The sequence below is a fragment of the Canis lupus genome, chromosome X, assembly GCF_011100685.1.
Source record: "Canis lupus familiaris isolate Mischka breed German Shepherd chromosome X, alternate assembly UU_Cfam_GSD_1.0, whole genome shotgun sequence".
In the NCBI taxonomy this organism is placed as follows: Eukaryota; Metazoa; Chordata; class Mammalia; order Carnivora; family Canidae; genus Canis; species Canis lupus.
Window position 1 is genome coordinate 114,073,326 of NC_049260.1, and position 17,445 is coordinate 114,090,770.

Consider the following 17,445-nt stretch of genomic DNA (forward strand, 5'->3'; position numbering starts at 1 on the left):
TGGTTCAATTGTAAGTGGAACTGTTTTCTTAATTTCTATTTCTGCTACCTCATTATTAGTGTATGGAAATGCAATGGGTTTCTATGTATAGATTTTGTATACTGTGACCTTACTGAGCTCATTTATTAGTTCTAGTAGTTTATTGGGGGAGTCTTGAGGGTTTTCTATATATAGTATCATAGTCATCTGCAAATAGTGAAAGTTTGACTTATCAATGTGAATGCCTTTTAATTTCTTTTTTTTTGGGGGGGGGGGATTGCTTTGGCTAGGACTTCCAGTACTATGTTGAATAAAAGTGGCGAGAGTTGAAATCCTTGTTTTGTTCCTGGTCTTAGGGGGAAGCTCTCAGTTTTTCACCATTGAGCATGATGCTAGCTATGGATTTTTCATATATGGCCTTTATTATGAAAAGGTATATTCCCTCTACATCTACTTTGAGGGTTTTTATCATGAATGTTGTACTTTGTCAAATTATTTTTCTGCATCTATTGAAATGATTATATGGTTTTTATCCTTTCTCTTGGTGTGATGTAGCAGGTTGATTGATTTGCAAATATTGAACCACCCTTGCATCCAAGGAATAAATCCCACTTGATCATGGTGAATGATTTTTTTAATGTATTGTTGGATTCAGTTTGCTAATATTATTTGAGGATTTTGGTGTCTATACGTTCATCAAAGATATTGGCCTATAGTTCTCTTTTTTGTAGTGTATGTCTGGTTTTGGTATCAGGGTAATGTTGGCCTCATAGAATGCATTTGGAAACTTTCCTTCCTCTTCTGTTTTTTTTTAATAGTTCGAAAAGAATAGTCATTAACTCTTTAAATGTTTGATAGAACTCACCTGTGAAGCCATCTAGTCCTAGACTTTTGTTTGTTGGGAATTTTTTGATACCTGATTCAATTTTGAGAGGTTACGTTTCTAGGAGTTTATCCATTTCTTCTAGGTTATCCAATTTGTTGGCATATAATTTTCATAATATTCTTTTATAATCCTTTGTATTTCTCTGGTGTTATTTCTCCTCTTTCATTTCTGATTTTCTTGACTCCTCCCCCTTTTTTTTGATGAGTCTGAGTTTATCAATGTTGTTGATCTTTTCAATAAACCAGCTCCTGATTTCATTGATCTGTTCTATTGTTTGTTGTTGTTGTTTAGTTTCTGTTTTGTTTATTTCTGCTATAATCTTTATTATTTCCTTCCTTTTACTGCTTTTGGGTTTTGTTTGTCCTTTCTTTGTAGTTCCTTTAGGTGTAAGGTCAGGTTGTTTATTTGAGATTTTTCTTGCTTCTTGAGGTAGAACTGTATAAACTTCCCTCCTAGAACTACTTTAGCTGCATCCCATTTTAGAGTGTTATCATTTTCATATGTCTCCATGTATTTTTTTATTTACTCTTTTATATCTTTATTGACCCATTCATTGTTTAGCAGCAGGTTGTCTAACCTCCATGTATTTCTGTTCTTTCCAGATTTTTTCTTGTGGTTGATTTTAGTTTTACAGTATTGTGGTCAGAAAAGATGCATGGTATGACTTCAATCATTTTGCATTTCTTGAGATTTGTTTTATGGCCTAATATGTTATCCCTTCTGGAGAATGTTCCATATACATTTGAAGAGAATATGCATTCTACTAGACTTTTCTTTGGCTACACTGAATACTACATCTCATTGGAATAATGTTTTATTTCTCGTTCAGTCATCAAATATTTAATGAGGTCTTACTATATATCAAGTACTATGCTTGGTGCTGGTAATGCACCATATGCTGTCTCCTGCCTTGCAACTCATGTATTGTACTTTACTGTAAGCTATCCATTAGCTGTTTGAGCCTAATTGACACCTACTCTATCTGAACATCTTGGTTAGTGTTTTTTCCCATGGGTGCATTAAACTCTTTATAGTTACAAATGAATACATCTCCATTTGTTTATTTTTTTTCCATCTAAGCACAATTGCTTAGATGCAAGTGTTTAAAACATGAGACCCTAAAGAAATCTGAGTCTATCCCACCTAAAAAAATATTAAAATTACATATAAGCTATCTAGTATCTGAGGACATAAGTATTCTCATGGGTAACTTAGGCCATTTGGAGAAAATGTCTTAGGCCATTTGGAGAAAATGTCTCATTCTATGCAGTTCTGTATGTTTTCTAGGTCATTCAATCCAAGCCACTTCACTATGTAGGCATCACTATATAAAAGTGAATGCCCAGAGCATTTGCATTTTTAACACAGCTTTAACCCTGAACTACTTGTGACTTACTCTTGATTCTATTTTCTTCTGAACCATTTTTTTTATGTACAAATTCATTTTGCCTCCTTTTGTGACCTTCTATTAGGTGTATTCATCACTATTTTTCTGGACATAACCTGCCATTGCTTCTGCAACCTTGGTTTCTCTGGGGAACATTAAGCCTGATCTCCTCTGTCCTGTCTACAAGCCTCTGTATGTGTGTTTGATCTTGTGTGTTTCATCTTTGTGTGTTTGGGTCTGTGTCAGCCATATGAGTATAAACCAGACGGAGTTAAAAGTTTATTGAATACTGGAAGGCACTTAGATATTAGAAAGCCTATCACACTGCTGAAGGAGAAGTCTGGGAGTAAAAGTCAATTTGGCAACAACCTTCTTGACTCAACCTGTAGGCGGCATCTGCTTGTGTGTTTAACACACATCCCAGCCAGCTGGCCAAGAGGAAATATCCCCTAGTATAGTGTATGAACATAATTTTTGCTTCCTTAGAAAAAGGCCTACTTTTATTATATTCACCTGAAAACCATTAGGCTCCAAAACACGGCATCTGGCCTTAACAGGTCAAAATGATGGTAACACAAATGGCTTATTACATGAATCCTGGTTTTCAATCAATTGAAAATTAAAATAAAATATCCATCCCTCATTTTCACTCTCTATCAAAGATGCTCCTTTCTCAAGTTTGCCATTCTTACTTCTGAGTATTGAACCTTGTGAGTCATCTTTGGCTTTTTTCTCAACTTCCTCCTTCCCACACTCCATTAATCACCTGGTCCTGTCAGTTCTTTCCAGTCTGTGTCTTGGAACATGAAGCATCCTGTCTGATGCTACTGCTATTTGTCTACCTTCATCCTTCTTCACATTGGTTCTTCCTGCCCCATGGCTCTGCTCATTCTACCTTGCATTGTCTCATTAATTATAATCTCTCCATATATGCATCCACTACCCTGTACAAGAAAACATGGGAAATTTGTTAGCTCACTCAACCTGTGAATAGTTTGGTTTCTTCCTTTGAAAAATCAGGATAAAAATACTTCTATCACAAAAAAAAATCAGGATAAAAATACTTTTATCACAGGACTACTGAGAGGAATAAATTAGAAGATATCAAAATGGAATCAGAACATTTATAGTGTATGATAAATTCTCAGTAGATGATGATGATGATGATGATGATGATGATGATACTACAATCCAGATCATTCTTTTTCAAATAGGCTCTGCTTTTATATTCATTACTTGTTTGTTGGCTTGTTGTTTTATTTTTGCTTTTTAAACTCTCTATCCTCTTGGTGTTAGTTTTCAAGGAAAAGAAAATTGCCTAATCTCAGCAATATCCTTAGCCGACTCCGATGCCTTTGGCATTCCTAGAGGGTAGTTTTAGGCTGTCTGTTGCTCTAGAGTTTGTTATTCTAACATTTCTGTTTAATGAAATTGTTATATTAGGCCAATTTTGACAGAATTCCGTAACATAGCAGTTTATAAAAAAGCTATTTACTGCCTATGGAATACCCCTAATAATGATGACATTGATTGAATCATCAAATCAGTTGAATCAATAAAATGGTGAAACAGTTTTGAAACAAAGGGAAATCCCTGAAGATCATGGTTTAGATACACACTGAACATGATTTGCTAACCTTTATCCTTTAAACTATAGCCTCTGAAGAAAACCAGTCACAGCACATTAAACTTTCTGGTTAGTTTGATGGAAGTTGAAAATTCAACATTATATTCTGGAATGAGGACTGGACTAGGGTTTTAGCCCTGGCTTTCCTAGTAAGTTGTCAGAATTGGTCAAGTCCCTTTCCTTCTTTGATCTTCATTTTCCTTAACTGTAAAAGGTTAGGATTGTACTAGAAGACCCAGAGGCTGTTGCTAACTCTAATATTCATTTCTCTAAATTCTGGTCAACACTAAGTTGTGGCTGCATATTTCACTTTTCATAAGGAATGTTTGATATATGGGGGAGTAGCACTAATCGAGCCAAGGCCATGGAATTGATTCACAAATAGGCTTAAGCCTTTATAATTGTTTTTATAGTCACAGATAGGAAAAGGGTCAAGGATATAACACATTAATATTAGCCATATGACATCTCTATAGGAATTTAAAGTCCATACATTCTTTTATTTGTTATTCATTCAAAAAATACTTATTTTAAGCACATACATTTCTTTAGATATTGTACTGTACACTGTAATCAGATGATGAACAAGACAAACATAGCTTCTCATTGAATTTACAATCGATTGGAGAGACAAAAATAAAACAAAATATATAATTACAAACTCAAAAAGTGAAAGATGCAGTATCACTGAACATAATTTGCTAAGTTTTTGATTTGATGCCAAACCCTTCCACATATTTTCTCATTTGATCTTCCTCAAACCCTTGTTAGTTATGAATTATCATTTATGTTTATGAGTGAAGAAGCACTGTCTCTCTATATAGCTTGGGTCAATTTTAGAATCCAGAAATAGTACCATATGAATGACTTTTAACTGGCCCAAGAGAATTAGGGAAGTTTTCAGAAAGAAAGAAAATATTTTGAAGTATTGAAAAGCATATTTAGGTCCCCATCAAATCATCTGCCTTTTCTTACATGTTTTAAACACTTCCACATCTCCATTCTTAGGATAACACCATTCAGCCTAGTGGGCTCTTTATCATTTATTGAAATGCTACCCATCTTTCTAAACTCAGGTTAAATATCATGTACCTTTGGAGATATCCATGTAACCACAACACATTATTTTTCCTTCACTCCTTCTACAGAACATTGTTTGGATGTTAATTATAGCAGTTATTGCATTCTGCTTTGTTATATTATGTCCCATGGACTCTACTAGTGATCAATGTCTTGAGGGAAAGGGTGATTCCTTATGCCTCCTTATATCCCAGATAGTGTTTTGTAAATAGTAGATGCTCAGTAAAATATATGCTGACCTAAGAATAAAGAATTGTTCCTATATTCTCTAGATGCTCTCAGTCATTTTTATATTTTATGGAACATTGCTTTTCATTCTCACCTATATCTACTGTTAGCTCATTCCTTAATGAAAGGAAAGATGGATCAGGCCAAAGTTTACCTGGCAAAGTGGTCAGATAATATTATTTTGAGGTTTGAGTACAAAAGAAAGGACTTAGGCTAGGGAATAGGTGAGAGTGGCATGCCAAAGGTATATATCCCTACAGAACATTAGTCAGAAAGCAAAGTCTTAGTCCTGGAAATTCTGGGCCCCTGCTACAAGAGAAAGATAACATGAAACTTACCTATCATGTATCTAATCTGAAGATGGGAGAGACTATAGATAACACAGCAATAAAACATTGGAAATTATGACTCAGGTACTCAGATATTCAGCCAAGATGCTGACATTTGTTAAAGAGGAAATAAATGGAACCAGAGCAGAGGATTGTGCCCGCTTTAATTACATAAAAGGTATTATTTTTCTTTTTAGCAGCCAAGATGTTACATTTAAACACATGACCTTGCAAGAGAAAAACAGGCCATTTTTTACTTAATTCTTTTCTCTTTTTTCTGAACTTATGGAGGTACAGTTTTTGAGGGTGGAGTGTGGGGTAGCAGATGGTAAGGTGGAACAGAGCAATATGGCAGAGAAAGAAAGATAAAAAGCCAAATATCTTGTATTTCAAAGCCAGAAAGCTGACTGCTCTTACCTAACTAAAAGGAAGCATCCCCTAGGATGTAAATGGAGTCAGCAACTAAATTTCAACCAATGGTAATTAATGTTAAGCCTACTGAAGTATGTCTCCATGTGAGCACATCTGGGGCTATAACATATCGCCTTAGACACATTCTGTATACAGTAGGCATATTTACTGAAGCCATATTAGAATTATAGACTAGTAGATCAGATCTAGCAATAAGAGGAAATATTAACGGTGTAATTTATTTAAAATAACGTTCTGAGTTTCTCACCAAATACATTGGTATAGAAGCCTCACAAGTAGCGTCCTGATGAGCTTCTTTCCTAGTGCAAATGCATAGCTGCTATCTTTTTATTCAGGTCAATTGGAAAATCTATTAAAAGTGATTTCTCTATGTGCATTATTATTATTATTTCTATGAAAGTAATAACACTTAATTTGAATTGTACCAAATCATAATTTAAGCCCCAGAGTAGGGCCTTGTATTTCCTAGAGAAATTTCTAATTTAGGGTTAGCATATTAGGCAGATTTTATATAATTGTGTGGAAATGCTTTTAATTTATCACAGACATGCTTTCAGAAAAGACCAAACTCCTTCAAATGTAAGAACTGATTTGGGAAATATGAAGACAATTTCACAAATTACAGTCAGCCAGTCCCCTCTATTCAAAGTGAGAAGGGAACACTCAGCCTGGCACCACTACTTTCTGAGTTTAGGCCTCAGAGCTACTGCATTGACTCCACCGTCCCTCTTTGGCCTTTGGCCCTATTTTTCACCATCTTAATTCTTATAATGGGTTGAATTGTCCCTCCAAATTTTAATTCCTAATCCCCAGTACCTGTGAATGTGACCTTGTTTGGAAATAAAATAGGGTCTTTGCAGATATAATCAACTTAAAATGAAGTCATTAGCATAGGTCCTAATCCAATATAACAGTGTCCTTATAAAAAGGGAAACTTCTGGACAGAGACAGACATATATAGAGAGATGATGTGAAGACACAGGGAGAAGACTGCCATCCAGAAGCCAAAGGGGGAGGCCTGAAATGGATCTCTCCTTTATGGCTCTCAGAAGGAGAGCTCCCACCTCAAAGTTTGGACTTCTAGATTCCAGAGCCATGAAATAATAGATTTCTGTGGTTTAAGTCACCCAGTTGGTGGTACTTTCTTATGGCAGCTCCAGGAAGCTACTATAATTTCTGACCATCATTCTCCTTCAAAAAAAAACAAACAAACAAACATATGATGAGTGGATCCATAGGTGTTCTATAACCAAAGTACTTTTATTTTTATTTTTTTTTAACCAAAGTACTTTTAATGAACTCTGAATTAGCTTGGATATGCTTTCATGCCACTTGATTCTTTTGGGATATATACATATATCTAAATTTATATATGTATATGTATATATACTAATTTATATATGTATATTTATTTCTTAAGAACCTAATGCCATAGGCTGTATGTGCATTATTTCTTGTACTATTGAGGCACATATAACATTATTGTATTTTGTACATGAAGGAATCGATGGCCAGAAAAGTTTAGTAATGTGTCCAAGATTACACAGAAAACAGGTGAGAGAGCTATGATTTTAACTCTGTTTAGTCTGACTCCATTATCTGGTCCCCAGTCACTTAGCTAATATTAACTTGAAAGGGAAGGGGAAGAAGAAAGCCATTTAGGTTTGTACATATGCAATGTGACTTTAGGATGTAATGAAAGTCTTGCACATAAGAAAATATTTTTTAAAGATTTTTATTTATTCATGCGAGACACAGAGAAAGAGAGAGAGAGGCAGAGACACAGGCAGAGGGAAAAGCAGGCTCCATTCAGGGAGCCCGATGCAGGACTCGATCCCGGGGCTCCAGGATCACGTGCTGGGCGGAAGGCGGGCGCTAAACCACTGAGCCACCCAGGGATCCCCCCATAAGAAAAATTTGAAGGATCCCCATTTAGTATAGTTTGACTAGAGCATATGATCAGAGCAGGGGTAATATGTGATGGGAATGGAAGGGTGGACTGGGCCTATAGTGTGGAAATCCTTCAATGCAAGGCTGAAGACTCCTTAAAAACCATGCTATAGGGATCCCTGGGTGGCGCAGCGGTTTGGCGCCTGCCTTTGGCCCAGGGCGCGATCCTGGAGACCCGGGATCGAATCCCAAGTCGGGCTCCCGGTGCATGGAGCCTGCTTCTCCCTCTGCCTGTGTCTCTGCCTCTCTCTCTCTGTAACTATCATAAATAAATAAAAAAAATTAAAAAAAAACCATGTTATAGATAGTATTAATCAATTTTGGTTTTGCCTCTCTTCATCCTTTTTTAAAGAGAAGCATCAACAAAAACCTCATTGTTCTTGATGCTTAGCATATCAAAATGAACAAAACTGTGGCCCAGTCCAACAATGGAACTCACCTGTCTTACCTATTGTGCTAGAAATGACATAAAACTGAAAAATGCAGGAGTGTCAAAAAGCTGTGCACAGGCAGGGAACAAACCCAAAATAGTTTCAGGCATCTCTCATTGTGTCTTTCAAACTAGACTCCCAGAATGCAACATAGCTCAAATTTATGCTCCAAAGTCAAGAGCAATTTTGATTTACATGATAATCATTGTGTGTTTTGGCTTTACATGCCAGCTTTCTTCACATCTACTCAATTTTTTGTTAAAATACATTGCAAGAAAGCATGTCATATTTTGCTACACAGTATATACTACATTTGAAAATAATTAGAACTACTCTCAACAACAGCATGTCTTTTTATATCAAGGGTAAAAACCTACACCTCAATATTAATCTCAATTTTTGTGAATGAATGAGCCCCAAGGAGGGAAACAGGGATGCCCTTACCAAGGTGTCTTTATCTCTGATATATTTATAATACAATTATACATATTACATATGTATATAAATGTATCCATATCTCATTAACATATCTGTCTCCACAAATACATATTTGAAGTGTAGATTACTTATGCCATTTAAAAATGTGTTGCTATATATAATTCATTGCCATCTGTTCCTCTGATTTCTCTTTTATATTCTAAAAATTCCCAGCAAATCATGAGAATCTGCATGGATTTCTAAAGTCCTCTATGTGGTAAATTATAGCATTTATAGGAGGATGACCCAAAACAGAACACTGGCCTAGGAGCACTAGGAAATCTTTGATGACCTATGGATTATTATTTAGTTGACTTTAGACAAATGCCTGAGCCCTTCTAAATCTGTTTTCTCATCTTTAAAATGAAAATAACCTCACAGCCTTGTGAATTAGGCAAATTTTATCAAAGGTGACAAAGATGAAAAAGGTTTAAACTCTCAAAGTGCTAAATATTTGCAAACTCACATTGTTATTAACATGCATAGATGTCAATATAAATGACTAACAGCAAACTGAGAATAATTGGAAAGAAAGAAGTTAAATCTTCTTCCAGAGGTTCTTTCAAAAGTGAGAGAGTCAGTAGCTATTTCTCAATATCTAGGAAAACAACTTCAGTTCAGTTTGCTGAGAAGACACTATCCTTTCATATATTCAATACCTAATCTATTCCAGACACCAGATTAGATGCTGAGGACAGAGAAGGGGACAAAGCAAGTAAGCAAATCCTTGCTCTTATGTGGTATCTGGGTGGGTGGGATAAAGGAAACAAGACAATAAACAATGTATAATAAAAACCATATCTCATATCATCTAAGATGCCACTGATTATAAAGCCCACTAGTATTTTAGACACCAGTAAGAAACAAAAAAATGAGTGGTAAGTAAATATGACAGGCCATTAGTTGCAAGATGTATTACTATTTCAGAGATAGTAAAATATGACAAAAAGCACTGCATCTTGGGACTGATGGACTGTAGTTGAAAATTAGTAGGTCACAAGTAATAGGAGAATTAAGAGTAAGTTGGGGAAAGCGGAGTCTGGGGGATGTGGTCATGTTGCAGTATTAGATAGGCTGGTCAGTGTAGAAGTTTCCTAGGGCAACTGTCACAAACTTGTGGCTTAAAAGGATAGACATTTATTTTCTCATTGTTCTGGAGACCAGAAGTCCAAACTTAAGGTGTCAGCAGAGCTATCCTTCTTCTGAAAGCTCTAGGAAAGAATATTTCCTTGCCTCTTTGTAGCTTCTGGTGGCTCTCAGCAATCCTGGGTATTCTTTGACTTGTGGCATCATCATTCGAATCTCTGCTTCCATCTTCACATGACCTTCCTCTCTGTGTGCGTCTGCATGTCCTCCCCTCCTCCTACAAGGACACCAGTCACTGGAGGTAGGGCATGCCTTCATCCAGTATGGCTTCATCTTAGCTAATTATACTCAGCAAAGACACTATTTCCTTCCAACTAAGGGCACATTCTGAATTTCAGGGTGGACATGAATTTGGAGGGGGGCACCATTTAACCTAATACAAATTGTTTTGTGTGTTAATAGAGAATGGATCTAATAAACAGACAAAAGCAAAGTTAAAAAGAAGTATCTATCTATCTATCTATCATCTATCAGGAGAGAGAGAGAGAGAGCGCTTTGGTGATGTGACTATCTTTAGTACCAAGTGTTGCTTAGGCCTGGGAGACTCTCTGCCCTCTCAAAGGGTTGGATGTCTCAATCCCTCATAAATTTTCCAGTCAACAAATTTTTCCTTTTACTGCAGCCAGTTTGAGTTGAATTTTAATCACCTGAATCCAAAGCATGTTGGCATCAAAGACCTTATTGTAGGTCTATGTAGGTGGAATATAAAATATGAGGCAGGAAATGACAATGACACTGGAAAGGTAGCCAATGCCCAAATCATGAGGAGTCCTGTATGCCATATTAAGAAGCTTTGGCTTTATCTTTTGTGCAACAGGGAGCCATTTAAGGGTGTTAGGCTGGGAGTCAGGGGTAACAGGACTGAGGTTACATTTGAACAATAATCACTTTGGCTTTTGGATAGAGAATAGATTGAATGTTAAGGAAAGACAAGAAGCTCTGGACAGATGCTTCCCAAGGAACCAAAGTCCTATCTAGAGTCCTGCTTCCAGACTTTAATTGCTACTAACCACTAGCCCTTTCTGCAAAACTATACTTCTTAAAATATTGACAATTTTACTTGGCCTACAGGAATGCTAAAATTTTGCCAAAAACATTGTCTCTGGATCTGCTGCTTTACCTTGGCCTTTCTTCTAGCAATTGACTTAGAATCTGCTGCCCCAAATCCTTTTCTAGCCCCAGGTATACATTTATTTTCTCTTCCCACTGTCTAGTTCCACTGCTTATATGCACTAATGGAAATTACATCTCATACATTACTCAAATCATGCTCAAATTTTTCCTTGCTATTATTTCTTCATCTGGATGGAGAGCTTTGGGTCCAATTTTCAACACTGCCAAGACCTCAGTAGGTTTCTTAACACAAGGCAAATATTATCGCCTGGAAATTATGTCACTGAATTTTTTTTTATCTGAAGCCATTGGCATTCTGTGCAGGTAATCATTTATATTTCAGTTGATAGCTTTGCATAGTCTAAAAATAAGAAGGTTTTATGTGAAAACATTTCTATTATGTCAGGAAGCTTGCAATTCATAGCTTTGGCATGTATTTGTGAAACTAAATTTTTAAAAATGCAAAATAAAAGAATAATGAATATAATATAATTTTAAAAATGTTTACTGAGCACAAAGTGTACCCTAGTTACTGTGGTAGGTCACGGGGACTCAGGACTTAACATGACATAGACACCACTCAATGCTCCTCTATAAAAATGAACAATGCTTAACTTCAATAAATTTGCTAAGTGCCAAGCTGTTATGAAGGCATATATACATTTGACTCAGTATGAGAAAAAAGACACAGCTGTGATGAATTCTGCTTGGGGATTTAAAGGTGTTATCCATGTGAGCTGGGTCTTGAAATACAAAGAGAAGATTTCTTAGATAGCTAGTAAGTTTATCATAAACTGTGCTGAAATAGCTAGAGCTAAAAGTCAAGTGTAATGAACAAAACTTAAAAGTCCATAAACCCTGGTCTACCAGAGTTTCAGTATTTCCTTATTATTTTTTTGGAGTTCATTTTGACTTCAAGCCTTTATTTAAAGGCTTGTCATACAGGTGGGGATTTCAACTGAAGTCATTTTTGAAGATCCTTTCCCAGGGCAGTACCAAACGATACAGGGAATTATGCAGCAATGCAACACTGAGCAGGCTCCTCTGATCGTCAGTCATTGATCAGGAAGCAAATTGTTCCAGTGCGTATGTTCATTTCAAGTCCACTGACTGTTGCCTTCAATGCATGATTGGGGCAAAGGCATCAACAACTCACATCAGAGCCCACAGTCATTTTTTTTTTCAAATCTTGCCTTTTCCCCAAGGCACAGCCAGGAAACAGGGTCTCAAGCCTGTTACTCACGGGACCCAAAGACCTTTTTCCTTTTCATTTCAGGGAAATTTCTCTTCAGTCAGAGGGAAACAGCTCACCCAGATGCGTTCATTTTCTCTACTCTCCCTATTAGACTCATGGCAGATTCTCCTCAATAGGTTTAATCTTTAGGGAAACAGAAGCCAAAGAGGAAATTTTCTTGACAGTAACATCTATTTTATGCTCAACCACATTCCTCCCCTGAGGCAAGGAAGCAGAATTTGATATCTGTTGGAATAAAAACAAAAAAGAAAATAAAGGAAGAAAAGATCTAATTTTAATTTATTTTTAAAATGCCCACGAAGCTAAAGAATGTGATTTATTTTATAGACAAGAAAGCCAGTCACAATATTTTGAACACATAAGTAACTTTATAACAAATTTCTTTAGGAAAAGTGATCTGATAATTGTGCATAGATGGAGTTGCTGCGAAACTGGAGACAAAGGACCAGTTAAAAAGATACCATGATACTAACAATTCATATGAGTCTACAAGTGAGAAGATGAATAAGTTGGAAAATAGTGGTTCTAACTGAGGCTGGAGCATAAATAAATATGTAAAGCACAAAATTTTGCTTGATGGGAAATATTTCCAAATAAAGATGGTAGCCTGAACAGTGTTTCACTCCCCTCTTCTGTCCACTTTTCACCCCCTCCATTTTCTGTGTATACCTCAAATAATTCAACTAAATTGATTCACTTAAATATTTCCTGAGCTCCCACCGTAGGTTAGCACTGTGTTGGGCAAAAGTATTAAAAGAGGGAAAATACAGAGCTTAAGACTGTGAATGCACCTTTTACAAGTGATTTCTGCTAAGGGACTTGTAGATATCTCTTGATTGAATAAGAAAAAAAAAATCAACTTTCTACCTCAAAAGGTGGTCTGCGTCACAGGAAGTAGGTAGAGAAGATACTGGCCAAATCTACTACTACCAGCTAATTTAGAGAGTTAAAGGATGGAGTAGGGTTGGCCATGAGACAGAAGATGGGCAACTTCCTTTGAGATTCCACTGCTGCTTTGGATCATCAGAATGTGGAAGTAGCAGTACACATCACTCCAAATAGAACTCCAGCTGGCAAGAGGGGCTCCTCCTAAATTAGCTTCTATCTGAGAATTGAGGTAAAGATGAAATATATTAGGAATGGAGAACAGATATCCAGCACAGATATGGCTTGAATTTTCTAAAGAAGTAGGATGAAACTATTAAGTCCTTATAATAAAACATAGGAGTAAATCTTGGTATCCTTAGGTTAGGCGCTGGTTTCTTACGTATAACAACAAAAGTACAAGCAACAAGAGAAAAACTAAATAAACTTGACTTCATTAAAATTTTTTAAATACTAAAAAAAAACTCCTTTGGGCTTCAAAGTGAAACATAAAGGCAATAAGTAGGCAACTCAGAGTGGGATAAAATGTCTTCAAGTCATGTTCTTTGATAAGATATTCATAATCAGAAAATAGAAAGAAGTCTTATAATTCAACGACAAAAAACAATATAATTTTTGAATGGGCAACGTATCTGCACAAAACTTACTTCAAAGAAGATATACTAATGGCTAATACACCCATGAAAAGAGGCTCAAAATCCTTAGCCATTAATAGAAATAAAAATCAGTACCCCAATGAGATACCACTTCAAACCAAGCAGAGTGGTTATAATAAAGGAGATAATAACTGGTGTTGGCTGGTGGTGAAATTGGAATCCTCACACATTTCTGGCAGATACGTAAAAAGGTATACCTTCTTTGGAAAAGTTTGGCAGTTCCTTAGAATGTTATTTTTTTCTTTTTTAAAAATTTTTATTTATTTATGATAGTCACAGAGAGAGAGAGAGAGAGAGAGGCAGAGACATAGGCAGATGGAGAAGCAGGCTCCATACACCAGGAGCCCGACGTGGGATTCGATCCCGGGTCTCCAGGATGGCGCTCTGGGCCAAAGGCAGGTGCTAAACGGCTGTACCACCCAGGTATCCCTCCTTAGAATGTTAAACAGAGCTAATATACAACCAAGCAATTTCATTCCTAGATAAATACCCAAAAGAAATTAAAATATATGTCCATGCAAAAATGTGTCTACAAATATTCTTAGCAGCATTCTTCATAATAGCCAAAAAAGGAAACAGCTGACGAAATGTCAGTCAGCTGGTAAAGAATACATAAAATGTTATAGCCATATGGTGAGATATTTGGCAATAAAAGTAAGAAATGAAGTACTGATGCATTCTCCGGAACTGATAGACCTTGAGAAACATTAACGTGAGTGAAACAAGTCGGTAATAAAAAAGTATTTTGTATTACCTCGTTTATATGAGAAGTCCCAATTAGATAAACAGAAGGTAGATCAGGGGTTCCCAGGATGTGGGGAGAAGATAAAATATTAATGGTGGTGACTGCTAATGAGCATAGTTTTATTTTGGGCTGGGACAGTAATAAAATCTTCTAAAATTGATTGCAATCATGGTTGCACAACTCTGTGAACATATTAAATATCATTGAATTCACCTTTTCAATGAGTGAACTTAATGGTATATGAATTACATCTTCATCAAGCCATCTAAAAAAGGAAAAAGAAGCCAACTCTTGGTGCTACTATCCAATACTATACAGTGAGTTTTAGCCAATGCTTGGAATAAGCATTGTGGTTCTGGAAAAGAAGACACATGAATCAAATGAATAATTCTGTGGAGTAAAACTATAATTATACAAAAATTAAATAATTTTCCTTAAACTATCTATTACCACTCAAAATAAATATATAGGTAAATAAAATGGTATAAGATTCCGAAATTGGAATATGGCTCCAGGAGAGGAAATCTTAACTTTGCTAAGATTCAAATTATTTCCAAAACCATGAGCCAGTTATTAAAACCCAATCAAAATACCAATAAAATAAAAAAAAATTCCAATAAAATGTATTTGGTTCTTAACAGAATCTTCTAAAGGTCATATGAAATTAGAAGTAATCTTCAATACTTTCTTATGTATTTTGTATTAATTTCTAAAATAAACATTTTTGTGTGCTAGAGGAATTTTAAATATTAAAATATGTTAATGTATGTTTAATTAGAATCCCAAAAGGAGAAGGTGAAGAGAATAATATATAAGTATTATTTGAACTACTTGAAAGAGATCAAGTCTGTTGTTTTTCCAAGTCATGAAAGACATTAATCTTCATATGCAGGTAACCCAAGGAGCCCAAAGCAGGATAATTTAACTAAGAATACATTTAAATACATCTTAGAAAACCAAAAACTGAAAAAAAGAAAGACAAACAGAACACTTTAACATAACCAAGTATAAAAAGAGAGAAACCTTCAAAGAAGCAAAAATTAGACTAGGTCTGACCTTTTGATGGAAAAATGGAAACCAGCCAATCTGTAATAGTTTACTCAACAAAGATATGCTTCAAAGAATTATCAGGGAGGGAGACAGAACATGAGAGACTCCTAACTCTGGGAAACGAACTAAGGGTGGTGGAAGGGGAGGTGGGCAGGGGGTGGGGGTGACTGTGTGACAGGCACTGAGGGGGACACTTGACGGGATGAGCACTGGGTGTTATGCTATATGTTGGCAAATTAAACATCAATAAAAAATAAAGTTATAAAAAAGGATTCATGTGTCTTAATTAAATCTCAAAAAAAACACAAAGAATAAAGATGAAATGAAAAAACTTTTGTACAAAAACTGACAGAATTTAACAATAGACACATCATATATAATATATGCACATAGGTACACACGCAAAATTATTATATGTGTATATACTAATGTAATATATATAAACACACATTCATATAGAAAGGTCATTCTTCAGGTGCAAGGGAAATGATTCCAGATACATAATTGGAGATTAAGGTGGGAATAGATAAGAGTAATGAACATTTAAAATATATGAGTATATGTCAATGGGTGCTAAGTTTTTAAACTTAATAATAATTAATAACTTAATAATTCTTTATGTCATATTGAGTAACAAATAAACTGAGTGGGTACAAGACTTTTAAATGTTCTAATGTTTCTAACACCCTCATATTCTTCCAGTGTCCTGGAAGTAGATAAGGTATCACTGAACATTAAACACTGATAAAAGATAAAACACTGATAAAAGATAAAACAACAAAGATGTAGTTGTAAACTGTATGGTAATAAACTTGTTTTATTTTATTTTTTTTTATAAACTTGTTTTATAAATATACATAACTCCCAAACTGAAAGAGAAGAGGAAAAAGGAAATAATATTTTTTTAAATATTTGATCTATCTAAAAGAAATAGCAAGACCAGTGGAAAAGAAAATTAGAGCAGACAGGATGAATACAAATCATAGAACAAGATGGTAGATATATGCCCAAATATATCAGTAATTGCACTAAAAATATATGCTTGAGATGCTACAATAAAAAACACAGATTTTCAGTATTAGGAAAAAGTGCAAAAAAAAGAGTAAAAATGGAAATATTATTTTAGCTAACACAATGGATGTAATGTCTACATAACAGCAAAAACACCAGGAAAATGGATTTTTTAAAAGTCAACTGGTGCAGCCACTCTGGAAAACTGTGTGGAGGTTCCTCAAAGAGTTAAAAATATACTTGCCCTACGACCCAGCAATTGCACTGTTGGGGATTTACCCCAAAGATACAAATGCAATGAAACGCCGGGACACCTGCACCCCGATGTTTATAGCAGCAATGGCCACGATAGCCAAACTGTGGAAGGAGCCTCGGTGTCCAACGAAAGATGAATGGATAAAGAAGATGTGGTCTATGTATACAATGGAATATTACTCAGCTATTAGAAATGACAAATACCCACCATTTGCTTCAAGGTGGATGGAACTGGAGGGTATTATGCTGAGTGAAGTAAGTCAATCAGAGGACAAACATTATATGTTCTCTTTCGTTTGGGGAATATAAATAATAGTGAAAGGGAATATAAGGGAAGGGAGAAGAAATGTGTGGGAAATATCAGAAAGGGAGACAGAACGTAAAGACTGCTAACTCTGGGAAACGAACTAGGGGTGGTAGAAGGGGAGGAGGGCGGGGGCTGGGAGTGAATGGGTGATGGGCACTGGGGGTTATTCTGTATGTTAGTAAATTGAACACCAATAAAAAATAAATTAAAAAAATT